The 16079-nt window shown below is 35.7% G+C and overlaps 1 protein-coding gene and 1 non-coding gene across 2 annotated transcripts in view; one reads left to right on the top strand and one right to left on the bottom strand.

Annotated features, from left to right (window-relative positions):
• LOC113494372 (KH domain-containing, RNA-binding, signal transduction-associated protein 2-like) overlaps nucleotides 1–16079 on the bottom strand; it is a 196050-nt gene that overhangs the window by 165633 nt on the left and 14338 nt on the right. The window lies entirely within an intron of this gene.
• LOC113494642 lies at nucleotides 4093–4211 on the top strand. The gene has a single exon (XR_003400670.1). It is a non-coding gene; the product is annotated as a 5S ribosomal RNA (ribosomal RNA).

The following is a 16079-nucleotide window of genomic DNA, read 5'->3' as shown; positions in this document are numbered from 1 at the left end:
GGGTTCCGTGCAAAGACGGTAAGATAAATATCTTTCACCCATCTGTGTGGATGTATGAAACGTTGCTTAACCTTAATATTTATTTAACGATTTAGCGGTTCAACGGTTTATTAGACACAACAGTGACGAACAGACGAATCCTTAGTCATAGGGTCCGGTTTTTACCGTTAAAGGAATTCTAAAAAAGACTTCAAAAGAAAGACACAGTCGCAACGAAAAATGGCTTAAACTTAATTCAACAAAACACAATACATGTATCATCAAGCAAGCATTCAAAAAATGTAACAAAATCTTCTAGTTGTTCGCAAGCCGACAAACGGTAAAAACTCTGAACATGTCTTGCCAAACAAAAACCGTTCTATCTAAAACTCAGAGGACTAACTGAACCCTATGACCTTTGACCTTCGGCAGGACACGTACGGGTCCCAACAATTACAGCTCACACTCAGCGCACGTATATTTTTTAGATCCTTCTCAAATTACGATTAAGTTTACCTTTTTGTAATTAGATGAAGGCTAGACAAGAGGGATCTGCGGAGATAGGTAATGTCAAGACTCAGCCTACTCTTGTGGTCTAGATTCTTGATACATTAACAGCAATGACGGAAAATGTCGATAGAAATTTCGAAATTCTGTTTGAAAATTTTGGGGAAGTTCGTTACACGTTAGCTATGTACACAGCATAGAACGGAGTCTTCTTGATTTGCAAAAACCTGACTAGAACCTGGTGGATTTTAATATGTCTTCGTAATTTTTGTAGTGTGAAAAATACTGCCACCGACATTTACAAATAAAAAACTATCAGTCGGTTCTATATCAAGCATCGTCAGGAAATAAATAAATTGTTTTTTTGATTAAATTTAAGAACAATGTGCAACAAAAAAAATGTGTAATTTGCGGATGCACACAACCTGACCAAACATAACTTGTTAATGACATACTCGTACAAAAATCCCACTGTGTTATGGCAACACTATAACTATAAAAGCACACTATGATCTACACTATATTGGTTACATGAAAATATAAACACATTACATTATGTCACCCTCCCCTCCCCCCTCCCTCCTCTCACCCCACCTCCCTCTGCGATCGTGACGCGGAAATTAGCCAAACTGCAATCTCTGTCGTGGCGCGCATTTGTGAATTAAACACGTTCTTCAGCAACTGTGACTTAGTTTTAATTTTTAAATATAACCAAAATTTTTAACGGAAAATAAAATAGTTGCATTGAAAATAAACAACAATTTTCTGTTCTATCTTTTCAACTTGTACAGACAGGCACTGAAAATAAAAAAAATGCCATCTTATTGAAGATTTTTAAAGAAAATTTTGCCTCGCTCCAAATATTATGCTACTTATATTAATTAATTTTCGTGTCCATCAATTTATTATTAACTAAATAAATAAAAAAGCAACATTCAAACACGTAAATCAAAACATAGAACATAAAAAAGAAAACAAAAATAATGTTTTCTACAACCAAACAAGGGCTACAAAATAAAGCCAACCGGCCAACAACAATAAAATTGTCTATGCCACGAGAGCACATTACGTCACAACATTGTAAAACTACTGCTACTCTATGGTCATAATAATGGCATCATGGCGGTTACGACATGTACGCCATAAAGTAAAATAAAAAGAAATAGCGCTTACGTATGGAATGGGGTCTTAAAATGAACCTAGCTTTTATTTTGTTAAATATACTCTATCTTAAAAGTCAAAAGGAATACCAGTTTTTGTGTTTAAATAATAGTTTAATAAGATAAAGAACGGTCTCTATAAAGCAGCTTAAGTGCAACCTAAAGGGAAATATTTTCTTTTTACAAGGAGTTTTTTTTTAATGGCCTTGTTAAGAGAATACAATTATGTTTTTTGTACTACCTTGCCCTTCAATTAAAACGATACATTTTATAGCTATACCACAGACCTTGTTTAGTGAATTCGGTTAAAAAAATTATGACTGCATGTCATTAACTCTTTGAAATGTGAAATTTGAAATGAAAACAAAAGAGAAAATTCACTAAGAGAGCTGACCGATTTGATTGTGTTTTTACATTCAGAAAATACTACTTACCGGCCTAACTTCTTTTATAATGTCGCTTGTTTTGGATTCCACCGCTGAGCAAAGGTCTCCCTTTCTCTTCCAGATCATTTATCTCTACCTTTATTTTATTTCTTAAATTTAGATTCTTTAAACGGATACAAGTGGGTGAAACCCAAGAAAGAACCATCCGTCTTTTAGCCACGATAAACATTGGGCCAAAAAAACCGTAATTTTCAAGATCAGAACACGAACAGAGCCACTGCCATAACCGACTAGATCACATTAAACATTAAGAGCTACAATAAAATTCATTGGACGTAATTGTAACATTGTAGTCAGTTACCTATTGCCAGCGTCCCGAGGCTCGTGACATAAAAATTAACTGCGCGATGTCCGATCAGGACCCAGCTCACGCGCCCTACATACCTCTATGCCTTCTTTCCTTTTATTGAGGTACAAGTTATAGAGGCAGGCGTTTATGTATACCTAAATGCCATAATAGTTTTACTTAGATAACGTCAAAAATCGGTATAACGCGTTCAAAGTTGGATAGAAGAATACCGTTTATTTCTGCTTATTTTTAAAAAGATCGTGTATGGTTTTCTCGACAGATGTCTCAGGTGTCTTTCCCCGAACATTAGGGTCAAATCTGTATCTGTACTCTGTATACTAATATATAAAGCTGAAGAGTTTGTTTGTTTGAACGCGCTAATCTCAGGAACTACTGCTCCAAATAGAAAAAAAAGGAAGGCTTAAGGCTATAAACCATCACGCTGCGACTAAAAGGAGCGAAGATACAATGGAAAATTTGACAAGAACGGGGAAAAATATTCAACTTCGAGGGCTTCCGTTCAAAAATTCCTATCTTATATCTTCTAACCACAGCTAGTTATAAGAATAAATTGGGAAATCATAGAAAACTCGCTAATGTGAAAATTGCCGATAGTTTGTACAGTTCTGTACATACTTGGGTGTGCTATTTTAAATATTTTTTAAATGGGACCTCTTGCGCCCTGGAGATGGCGGGAGTCACATCTCTACGGTTTTAATGAATTTTACCGGTGAAACCACAGGAGTGCTTAACCCTTCCCTTGTACCAGAGACCACGGAAACGCAATGCAAAGTATCGCAAACACTGCCCTACAATAAGTAGCAGACAAAACACATATTTAAAAAGAGACAAAGAACTCAATTCCATTAGAAATAAACCTATCAAAGACTCAAGTATAACTTGACAATCGCTACATCTCGCCCCGCACACGCTATCTGCTAAAACTGGCAAAAGTTTTGAGTGTCCTACTTTGGGAGACGTTGTACTTCGACTTGCAAACTTGTTCCGTATAGTTTTTGCGCTTTTTCATTTATCAATCTTGGATATTATATTCCGATTGCTTCGTTTCTGGAGTTTGTATCTGTATCTAGATCGTCGTTTGCTACTATTTCCTAGAGTTTTGAATTGTTTAAGGCTGAAGTCTGGAATAAACCGTGCTGGTCGCCTTAAATGTCACTGCCCTGTTTTGTTATACTGTCTCATCATCATCAGTCTAGCCTTTACCCAACTATGTTGGGGTCAGCTCCCAGAATACCCTGATGCAGCTAAGTACCAGTGTTTGACAAGAAGCAACTGACTATCTGACCTCCTCGACCCAGTTTCCTAGGCTAGGATACTCCTCAGTGTTTGTCAAATTTTTAGCTTCTAACTGTCCGTTACGATGGTTAAAGATGGCTTCTGAAACATGGGAGAATAGAACATAGATGAGTGATGACCGTATCAAGCATAACTTACGTGCAATCGATCAATTTGAAGGAGGTAAGGCACAGGCACAGGCAGGGTTTATTCATAATTTTTCTAATAACAAATATAACCAAAAAGATTTATTTAATTAGGAAGACGCATATAAATATATGGTTTGTTTATATATTTTGCAATAAAAGTAGATAGGTACTTTAATATACCATATTATTGAGAACGAATGTAAGAACCTTCGTATGCGGCATTAAAAAATACTTCGCTTTTGGCGATGTATTTCGGGTCTACTGCCGCCAACGTCCACACCACGTTGAATACACCGGTTCTCGTCCGATCACCGAAGTTAAGCAACATCGTGCGCGGTTAGTACTTGGATGGGTGACCGCCTAGGAATACCGCGTGTCGTTGGCTTTTTTTGCTTTTTAGGGTTTCAAAGCCAAACGGAAAAACTGAACTATTATTGAGCCTTTGCAGGCTCTATCTAACACTAAAATCTATTTTTAGGAAATTATGAAAACATTGTAACCTGAAAACTTAGTTAATGTAATAGTTTGCATGTAACGCAATAATAAAAATCTTTACAGTCGCTTTTAATTATGATTAACTTTTTAATTGGAAAACTAATTAACACCAATTACGTTTTGACAAAATAAGGTGTTTTGTATACCTAATCAGCTACAAAATTAACTTTACTGTTAACCGTTTTATCGTTCAGGATATTATTATAAAATTTCTTACTATATTTTATCATTATTTTAGCGGTTTACATGTACAAGATGTTTGCTATCTATATTCCACAAACATTTTTGCTCGTAATGTAATCCCAGTATAGGAGAAAGAGACAGCACTACATGCCAAGTAACGTACTGTCACGTTTTCACAACTGCATGAATGTGAGCTACTTCTTTAGAAGGCTCCTCCCCCACCCCCCCGTATATTACCGTATGTTAGCAATAATTCTACAATTCTCGCTGCTAATTTATGTTGCTTTGCTTTTGTCATATCTATATGTAAAGCTATCGCCGCTTTCGTTTTAAGTAAATTAAGTTTAATTTAACGCAGTATATTGAAAAACCTTTTTTTGTTTAAAAACCACATATCAGTGGTCACCTTTGGTATTGACAGCTTTTTCAATCAAGAGATTATTTCGTCGTTGCTGATAGACAATCGATAATTTCTACTCCTTTTAATTATTAAACTGAATATTTAAAATTGAACGCACGAATAGCCGAGTGGTTGAGGTCACCACGTCAAAGCCACTGCACGAGACGTGTTGCGGGTCTGATCTCCACGTAGGACAAATGTGCGGGTGAGGAGGTTTTCCCACGTATTTATACACTCACTTTTCTTGTTTGTTTGTCGTTTAGGTTGGATCTTGCAACTCAATTTTGAGGCACTTCCCGATAAGCAAGCAGCATGAAATTTTCAGGGTAGCTTCAAACTCGATGACAATGCAATATACAACTATAAAAACGGCTGGACCGATTTTGATAGAATTTGAATGGAGTGACATTTAGAAAACGTGTATTTTAAACTTTTATTTTTTTCTCTCTTAAAACTGCAAGTAAAAGATGAACCGTTGACTTTCAAACTAGCTCCTTACAAGATAAAGAAAGAAAAGCAAAGAGATGAAAAGCGACCGTTTAAAATTCATAGACATTTTAAACTTAGAGTATTTGTGCAAGCAGTTATGACAGAAATATTGCTACGAGAACGCTGGAAAATTACAACGTCGCAAGTTTGATACAACTACACAGAGCATGTATTTTTCTTGTCTTTCATTTTGTAAGTGCATGGCGAAAGTAAGTTAACGTTGGTTTTAAATTTAGTTTCTATTTTTTTTTATAATTGACTCAGGCACTATGGAATTTGATCTTAGTATCGTGTGGGTGTTCCTTGAACATTCAAATCACATGCAGAAACACCACAATCACTAGACTCAGGGCTGGCACTCGTGGATCACAAAAACGCTTGTCCTACTCCGGAATCGAACTAGCGACACATCGTGGTTAGTGAGTTTAGAGTGGTGACTACAACCACTCGGCTATATGCATTCAAAGTTTTAGTGATACAAGGATTAAGTATATTTCTTAGAGTTTTAATCTTTTTTTAATACAGGATAAAAATAATGCATTTTTTATTTTATGGAATACTTAGATCCAGTCTTTTAAACATGTCGAAACAAACGGATAAAATAAAATTAAAAGCAATTATGATCAAATTGGAATACGCCAATATTTAAAAATTTCGATACCACGTAAATTAAATGAGAAATAGTAGTGTATCTGCAAGAAACGATCTAATTTCCTTGCATTAAGGATGCTTATTGCTAGTCTTTTTTCCAGAGTGATTAACCATTTATTTACAAGTGCGAATCACAGTGGGATCCCATTTATATAACATTCTCGTTCGTACATATTGATGAAGCGATCAATGGAGTAAAATATACGAAGCCACGATTACACCGGACGATCGGAATAAAGGAAATTAAAAAGGTTCTCTTAATATATCATAAAATAAATAAGTTATTTGGATGTTACGTGTGCTGCATATAAAACGCCCAAATAGTGGCAAAAATATTTTTTTTATATAATCCACAACTGTCACACAACGCCATCTAGTCTCGAACTATGCAAAGCTTGTATTATGAGTAGTAAACAGTCGATAGACATATTTATATAATCTTAAATACATACAAAATGTAGATAAATTACACCCAGACACAAAATAAAGTATAGTGCTCTTCACACAAACATTGATAGTGGGTGGGAATCGAACAATTATTTCCTTTATTCCATTTAAATACATATAAATTACATTTTTAAATATATATATAAAAAATACAACATACATTTAAAAATATAAAAAATAGTGTCCAACCGGCAACGGGAACAGGGCCCAAGCTGCCGGTGGTCAGGGCTCCAGAGAGAGGAACCTCCTCACGATGCGCGCCGTGTCCAGAAATACCGCTCTCTGAATCAAACCCTTGTCCCAGACGCCCAACGAGAGCCTCATAAGGTGTTGGTCGAGGCTCTTGGCTATCAAGCCATTGACACTCACGACTATCGGGACAATGATTGCCGAGTCCATCTCCCACAAGTCGACAACCTCGTGAGCTAAATTCAAATATTTCATTGAATAATTATTATTATTAATAAACAATCTTGAAACTGGTTTCATTAATTTCATTTAATTGCCAGTTACAATATAATACGCAAGCTGGATTTTAAATTGAGTGCTAGTTTCCTGTCAATCCTACTTATCTTATTATCCTACTAATATTATGTATGGATGTTTGTTCCTTTTTCACGCAAAAACTACTGAACGGATTTTGATGAAACCCAGCAGTAGATAGTTTATAACTAGGATTAGCACATTGGATAGTTTCTATTTCGATTTTATGTTCCCGTGGGACGGATAGCTAGTCAGTTCACAAGTAAAAAAATATTACCAAATTTACAGAATCTGAAATTTCAGAATTGTCTGTGCAATTTGTTCAAAAAGTCTTCCCACTCATTTTTCCACGTGAAAGAAGTCACCGGCATAGCTACTATTTCATAAATATCCTATACTGATATAGTACAATAGGTAGTCCATTAAATACCGCTCGGTACACAGGAAAGTGAATACACGCGGTATCTCCGGTACACATATTATCGGGCTGCAGTTGGCACACCGCCAAGCATAAATGACTTTCATCTCGACTTGATAAACATTTCATTTTCATATTTTACCTTTAGCATATGATATTATTACTATGGCATATTTTGTGGTTTCAATGTGGTGATAATTTTGTTATCAAACAGATGGGCAAGTTGTGGTTACCACGCCGAACGTCACACGCGCGATGTGTCGCGGGTTCGTCCCCCGCGCAAGACAAGCATCTGCGTGATTCACGTATGCTTATTCTGAATCTATACATTGGTATCCACAGCTAAACAACCCTCATCATTACCTGTAAACAAAGAAAAAAATGGTCAAGTTCGAGTCAGACTCACGTCAATCTGGGTGGCGTAAAATGGGCTACAATTTTTTTTTAAATTATTCATCAATTTTATAGCCGATCCAACCATTACTACACCATGATGATATTTTATATAGCAATAATAACAACATTTTATGAGATACAGCCTGTGGAAAGCCGGACTTACACCGAAGCCTTATTAATAGAAGTATAAGATAGTTTTGATACACATGTTACAACATTATTATTTTTTGGCACGTACCTTTTTACTAAATAATAAATAACATGGTTCAATTTTTACCTTCCGGCTACATGACCCTAAAAACTAACCACGAAAACAGCCAGATCACCAATGTAATCACAAAGCGGGTCACTCCGTCCGTCACTTGCCAACGCCCATGATTGATCACCGAGCCGTTGGCAAGCTATTCAGATTACAGCGATGTCATTTACAGAAATATCAGGCACACCTTCCGGCACACTTAAATTATGATTGTTGGAATCAGACAAATTGTACCTGTTATGCTTGGAGACCTGGGTTAATGGGATGTGAAGTCTGAATTGAGTTGGTGTCGATACATTGTGGTGTGTGTGTGAAACTGTTTAGAAAATTTGTTTATTTATTCAGTATTTTTTGTGTGGTTTAGTTTTTATAATAGGTTGAAAAATGAGTTACGATATCGAATTGAAGAAAACAGTGTTAGATAGCTAAAATTGGGGACATAAAAATCGTTTACCTTAATGAGGCATCATAGGACAAAAGCAATTTATTTTTTAATTTAAAAAATAGAATAATGAAAGATTTAAAAAATAATTTTTTATATTGCTTTTTGCTTTAAGCTCAAAATACTCGAAAAAGCAATTCAAATGAATTTAAACTCGATTGTGCTTTTAGCCAAGCTTCTAGTTCCAGCATCAGATTGAGATCACTTATTACAAACATTATGCCGTCGAAATTTTTGTTTAATTGGAAACCGGAGCGAGGATCATATTAAACAAGATTTGATTACAGACTGATAGACAGACAGATAGGTAAAACCACAGAAAATATTCTAGTCCCCTTCCAATATTGACGAAGGTCACGCACAAATACATAAAATAATAAACCACCCTTTTTTCGAAATCCACGAAAGTGAAAATAACAAATTCTATAAGACGTGCTGAAGAATTTCTGTATTTCTTATCCGTGATGACATTATGTTTTATCTCAGTAACCAATAAATCGCCACCTCAACCCACAAAGTGAAATTTTCACGTGACAATTAGCTGGTGACACCGAAGCGCTAAACAATTGAAGTGTCTCGATCAATTTACAAAGCACTTTGTATTATACGATCTGCGAATGGAAGGACTATGTGTGGGTGGTGTGAATGTGTGGGGCTTGTGGCAGATAATAGTCTGAATTTATTGGGTGCTTTGGTCTTTATCTTTGCTTGCATTAGAAATGTTATTTAAAGGAGCCTTTCTACTCGCACTAAGGATTTTAATCCTTGTGTCGCGAGGGCTTTCGCAATCATTCAAGTCACATGTCATGCACAAAGATACCCAGACTCAGGACGTGCATTTTTAGATCGAAGAGACGCTTGTCCCACGCGAGGATCGAACCGAAATGCGACCTACAGTGGGTTTGCGTTGGACCTCAGCCACTCGGCTATCCGTCCAGCATTCATCTTCATGTGTGCTTTGTTAATGTTATCTACCATTTTCTAGTCACAAAACTGTAGGTGTTACGAGTTTTAAAGATTATAGTAGAAACTTCAAAACACTCCTTCCTTGTCTTAGTAGACTGTGGTCTATTGGCTAATTGCCCTGACTGCTATACTAGGGGGCGTGGATTCGATTCCCACTCAGGACAAATGTTTGTGTGACGAGTACGATATTTTTTTCGGTGTCTAAATGTAATTTATTAATTTTATGTATGTATTTAGAAATATATAACACAAGCTATAATTAGATTGAAACTAGATGGCGTGGCCTAAAGTTGTGGAATAATTATTATCAAACTTTATATACGTACGTACATGAGTGATAAGAGACATATACATTTTGATACGTGGGTGGCACCTGCGCGAGAGAGTGGGCATAAATTAATAAGGCTATTTATATCACTCGCTATATATTAAAACGTAACAAATGGGAGACTTCCTCATAACTTCGAGAAATGGATTGCATGTTATATTTGTGTTCTGACTTCTTAATTAATGCCAAGTTTTCAACTGAATGATTTTTTTTGTCGTCTGGTCAAAAGACTAAGGGGTCCACCAGGTCTTATGGTAATATTATTAGAGTTATGGAAGCGTGACAGCACTATACGCGGTATAGCGCGGTATCTCTCTTTCAAACCCGCAATATTTGTTTTCAAAGTCGTGGTGGTAGGACCCTAGGTTTGTGGACGAGTTAAATTTCTCCGAAGAGAAGTGATAAAGAACTGTTAAAATGTTTCAGCTGATATGTCAAAGTCAGGTTGCTTGTCAAAAAAAGAATACCATTCCCATAAATCTGCGGATTTTAATTTGTTTTATTCTCATATCATTTAGCTAGAAATTCTCAGTTTTTATAAATGAGAAAGTTAATTCAGAAAGTCAAGAGTAAAAAAAATTAGTTATCCTTAACTTATAATTATTAAAAAAAATATTGTCGATAAAATTTTATCCCTAGTCCAAACTCAAGCCTACTGACTAATAGACCAATCATTCTAGCAACAAACAATTCATTGACATATCCAATGTCATTGACCGGGAGTACAAATTCATACAAACAGTTCAAAAACCTCCATCAACAAGTTTCACAACCTTTACTTGGTAAACTGAATCATGAAATATGAAGCATTACCTAAGCCTTATCCAAGTCCATACATCTCTAAAGTATCCTCGGTACACGCTTCTGTAAAACACTCTACTATTTCCTGAAACTCAATTAATTTCCGACCTGCAAAGCTTGAAGATTAAAAACTGAATTTATTTTATGCTATTCATTTTTTTCAATATAGCTTAATGGCTAGTATATTGTACCTATTTGTAATTTGAAGATAGATAAAAGTCTGAAACACAGGAGCGTCTATAGGTCTTAATGAAAACCTTATTCTAAAAGACCTTGGTACATCTGTATTGTAAATGCTATTATCAAAGGCATGCATATGAGAAACGATGTTATTAATCTTTTTATTTGTGTGTACGTTATATATTAATAATATAAAATATGTATGTATGTAACGCTTTCTTGACTAAACCGCTGAACGAATTTTGATGGGATTGCACGGATTAGAACAGACTATATTGTCACTAAAACTAGGAACGATACGGATGAGGCCTCAAACCTGGGGACCTAGGGTAACTTGTACCTCTTGCTTTTACGAGGTCCATTGATTTTCATGTACCAAGCTATAAATAAATATATAAATAAAATAAAATAAAATAATCTTTATTTCGGAAAAGTTACATCCATAGTGGGTTAGTATCAAAAATGAAGTGAACTTAATACTCTTATACTTTTTGATTTATAATCCAAAGAGTATAGTTCCAAAGAGTCTTGCATAAAACCTTATCTATATACTAATATATAAAGCTGAAGAGTTTGTTTGCTTGAACGCGCTAATCTCAGAAACAACTTGTCCAAATCGAAAAATTATTTTTGTGTTGAATAGACCATTCATCGAGGAAGGCTTAAGGCTATAAACCATCACGCTGCGACTAATAGGAGCGAAGATACAATGGAAAATGTGAAAAAAGCAGGGCAGGTATAAATCATAATTTATATCTTCTACCCACGGGGACGAAGTCGCGAGCAACAGCTAGTTCAAAATAATAACAAACTCAAGTTTATAAAAATCAACCGGTAAAAAACACAGGCCGGTTACGTTGAAGTTGGTGTGTTGAACGCGGTAGTAAAAGGCAGTATTTATGAAGTCGCCGCCCGCTGGTTACGGGCGGTCCAATTAGCTCGGTGCGGTCGGCTAGTGTAATTTCGGTGAAGCGAAAGTTACGTGCATTCATAGGTTTTGTGCTATTCTACTTATTGATTTAGTTGGGTGGAAAGCGTATCTAGCTAGACTGAAGTGGGTAATTTTTCAGGGATAATTATCAAAGTACACAAGGAACTCTATTATTGAGGCCTCACTGTCAGTCCGTTTGTCTATCAGGCTGTATATCATGAACTGTTGCATCTAGGCTGTTGAAATTTTCGATTTATTTTTATGATGTATTTCAGTTAAAACAAGAAACAGCAAAATGTGCACATTGTGCGGCCATTTTCTTTTGAAATTTTGTTTTTCTTTATACAACGAGTATTTATCTTTTGAGCATTCAGTGTAGTGCGACCTATTCACACTTAGCCGGTGTTTTATGGCAATAAGAGTTAAGTCGTTTTATATATTTTGGTATTAGAATTTATAGTATAATTAAAATTTAGCTCCCAAGTTTATCCTTTTGTAGTTTCAATAATGTTAGCCAATAGTAATCATCCCATTATCTCCTCAACCCAAGCTTTCTGTAAGAAAAATCTCATTAAAATCAGTCTAGGCGTTGCGGGCATTAGCCCGCTTACTGTATAAATAAAACCGGTCAATTGCGAATTGGAATGACAACATTAAGGGTTCCGCACATAAAGGCTTAAGAAAAACAAATCGGTAGAGTGTCAAATAAATATGTGAATACCCTTAATTTATTTTTTACCTATCAACCACTTTATGACTTCAACAACAGTTGCTTAACCTGTATTTTTAATTTTAGTATTTGTTGTAATAGTGTCGACGGACACACAGTCCCCTCAGGGACCCTCAGAATAAGGGTTCCGTTTGCCATTTAGGATTAGCTTATTGAACCCTAAAAAAATTCTCGTATTATCATATTACTATAGTCAAATAAAATAAAAAACAATCGTTATCTAGAAAAATAAAAGGAAATCGAAAACATATTGTTACTCGAGAAAAAGGCAATCGAAAAGGGTTATAAGGGCTAAGACTAGGCGTCGCAAATAGTTCCCCAATTTATTAGTTCAACCTTTCCTTAAATACGTTAGTGCTGGGTTTGTTCGGGAAAAGAAAAAAGGAAAATACGTCGAAATTGATTTTCAATCTAGTCCTTTATATTTATATTGAAGAAGTTTTAAACGATTTTTTATTGCCGTTTGTAGGGTTTCGAATCCAATGAGTAAAAATCGAACGATATTACTCAGACTCCAGTGTCTTTCGGTCTGTTACCAGGACGTATCTCACGAACCGTGAAAGCTGATAGCTAGACAGTTGAAATCGTTAATGGTGTTGCCTGCTATTTATACACAAAATAACACAATAGAAATATAAAATAACATCTAAAATACTGACAAAAGTTAAGCAACGAGTAAATAAATACGCTGGTTTGTGAGAAGCATATTAAGGATCAGACGAACAGACACACAAACAGCTAAGCCTTAGTAGGATTCCATTTTTACCCATTGAGTACATTCACTAATAGGGTTCCGGTATTAACAACTAGGCACGTAACCAAAAAAAACTGCTATTTTAAGAGGAAAATTATTAAAAAAGGCACGTAAAACAATCATAAAAACAGGTAAACCCGAAGCTCAACAATAGTCTATTCAGCAAAGGCAACTTTAATCCTCAGTGCAGCAATCCAAGCAGTGAATGACAAAGTTTAATTTTAATTACAACGCCAGAACAGCGGCGAGCCAGCGAAGCTCTAAAACAGAGGAAAATTAGCATTTTTTTAATATTTCTGAATTAAGAAGTGCTGAAGCATTTGCTATTTAATTATGAGTTCTACCTGGTTGTGTTATGATTTAATTTTGATTAGTTTTGTCTCTTGGGAATGTAGTTGAGTGGAGTAAGGGTATTATATTTTTTGAGTGTCTGAAATGGAGTTACATTTTTAGTGTTCTTTTAAATATGCTTATGGCTTAGGCTATATGGTGTGTCTGTGTGTATGTGGTGCTTATGGGATAAAGTAGGAATCCTTATGCCACTTTAAGTGGCGCTGTAACTTTTTGCAATCTTGTTTTAGGGTGTCCTACTCAAAGACTAAAATAATACAGTATTACTGAGGCAGACCTGTCTTTTTAAAGTTTTTCGATAATGTCTTTGTTAATACAACGCGAATTAAGTTGTTATAATATTAATAGTATTCCTGTAACATCCCCTATAACACCATGGTTGCTAGGTAGGATTCTTTATACCAGTACGCTATTGGCAATGCTTAGTCATAAAGGTTAGGTTAGGTTAGGTCATGATGAGTATCTATTTTTCTTGCTAAATTTAGAGAAAACTTTTTTCCTATCCCGTACAGATACCAAAATCAAGCAAAATATTTTCATAAAATAATCCCCTAACTCCCTAGACAACATGCTAACCACCACAACCTATTACGTATACAAAACACAACCTAAAATTGCAACAACTTAATTCCGCATGTCAAAAATGTCTGTCAAAATATCCTGGGCAAACATAATCCAGGTTTCCCTTGAGGACCCTACCTTTTATAAGAGATTAGGCCGCTGTTCCTATCATTATTTCATTACTGTCCTATGCAAACGGGCTGAAACCTCGCATAATCCGAGGGTGCAAAAATAATATTCTCAGATGGAGGAACTTCTTCATTTAGCAGCTTGTGACGGTCAAGTGGATGAGGTGCTTCAGAAGATTATAATGAAAAAGATAAATGTATGGAAAGATTAGGGGTTCAGAATGTGGGTTGTTGTAGAGGAGGGAGAGATTTTTGACTGTATTGATAGCCGAGTGGTAAAGGTCACCACGTCGAACCCACTGAGCAAGATGTGTTGTAGATTTGATCCGTACATAGGTTCAGCATTTTGTGCAGTCAACGAATGCTTGTTCGGTTGAATGTTGGTAAAACCACAGTGCCTGGAATGAAAGGATAGCGCGGATGTTGTTTTAAAAAATGTGTTTATCCTCTTCCAGAATAACTCATATAATATTTTAAGAATAAGCTTTAAGCTAAAAGACAACCCAGGTGTTATTCAATTAATATATGGGTAGATACAAAAAAAAACTGTCACTTAATTCTATATTTTGCTAGCGAGGGCATAACAAATATGCGAAACGAGTAAAAATATAATTCGAATCCTGTGCAAAGTTCTCTTACTGACGCCTCCCTACCGTACAACTCCCAAAAGGCTATCACTCATAAATTACAATTAATTTACGGCTAATTGCGATAGTAATTAAGTTATTATCGTTTAATAATTAACGTCAAATTGATATTAAATTCCCTGAAATTTATTTCATGATAATTTATGCTGAAATGTTATTTAATTAAATGGATTTTTTGCGGAAGTCGGGAGCTTCTATTTGGTGTATAGTATCCTTCATAATTTTTGAGGTATGTATAGATTCCGTTAAAAACATCTAGCCTAGACCAGTCATTAATGGCGACTGATGTGTGACAAACCTAGTGTATGAGGTACCCTATTCTGATGGGCCTAAAATCACCTAAAGGTCGTCAAAGGTAACCTAGTAAATCTAGATGCAAGAAGTAGAGGGATGTGTGGTTTGGTACAATTTGACATAGTTCTAATCAGAGAAGATAACGGGATGTGGAAAGTAGAGGATTAGATTGTTTGGTTGCACCAAAGACTTGAGAAAAACCTGTGTCAAGCATATGCCTAACTTAACATACCTAAATGATGTTTATGTTATGATCGCAGATTTTTACTTTTTACTGTATCCTATGAAAACGAAGTATAAGTTAGAGTATATTTCTACTAATATAAATCCAAAAAGGTTCAATAAACTCAAACAACCGCTCTTCCCGAGTTAACTACCACCAAACGAGAAACTACCCGACATATATTTGTCCGTGCAATTAATCCCTACTTACAACTTTATTACGAATTAAAAACAACAAAACGTCCCTTTACAACATAGTGTCATAAACTATGCATATGATTGCGAGCCCGGGATCGACCGAAACATAATTTTCTAACTTTATAATACCCATCGTAAATGATGCGAAACTTTGGTCAACACACCCTGTACCACGAACTCCTAAAACAGAACTGCTAACGCGGAAACGAGATGACGCTCTACAATGGACATAGCGGCGTCCACTTTCCATTTTTGTCTTGCTTTAGATCGCATGGTAATGTTTGGAAGGCGGTGACTTTGAATATGAATATTGGAGGCGTTTACTTGTTCATAAAAACTGTATGTGGTTGTTTTGGGCAGTTTTCGGATATGAGGTAGCACAAGTCTCCAATGACCGACGCTTAGGCCGAACCTTTGGGGTTTTACGTGGAGCTCGCTTCGAGACTAAACTTAGAAACTAGAATAATGTTTGAAATGAGATCTCATGAGGAAAAAAAAT

The sequence above is a fragment of the Trichoplusia ni genome, chromosome 5 (assembly GCF_003590095.1).
Source record: "Trichoplusia ni isolate ovarian cell line Hi5 chromosome 5, tn1, whole genome shotgun sequence".
NCBI lineage: Eukaryota > Metazoa > Arthropoda > Insecta > Lepidoptera > Noctuidae > Trichoplusia > Trichoplusia ni.
This window is presented reverse-complemented; position numbering and strand designations above follow the sequence as displayed.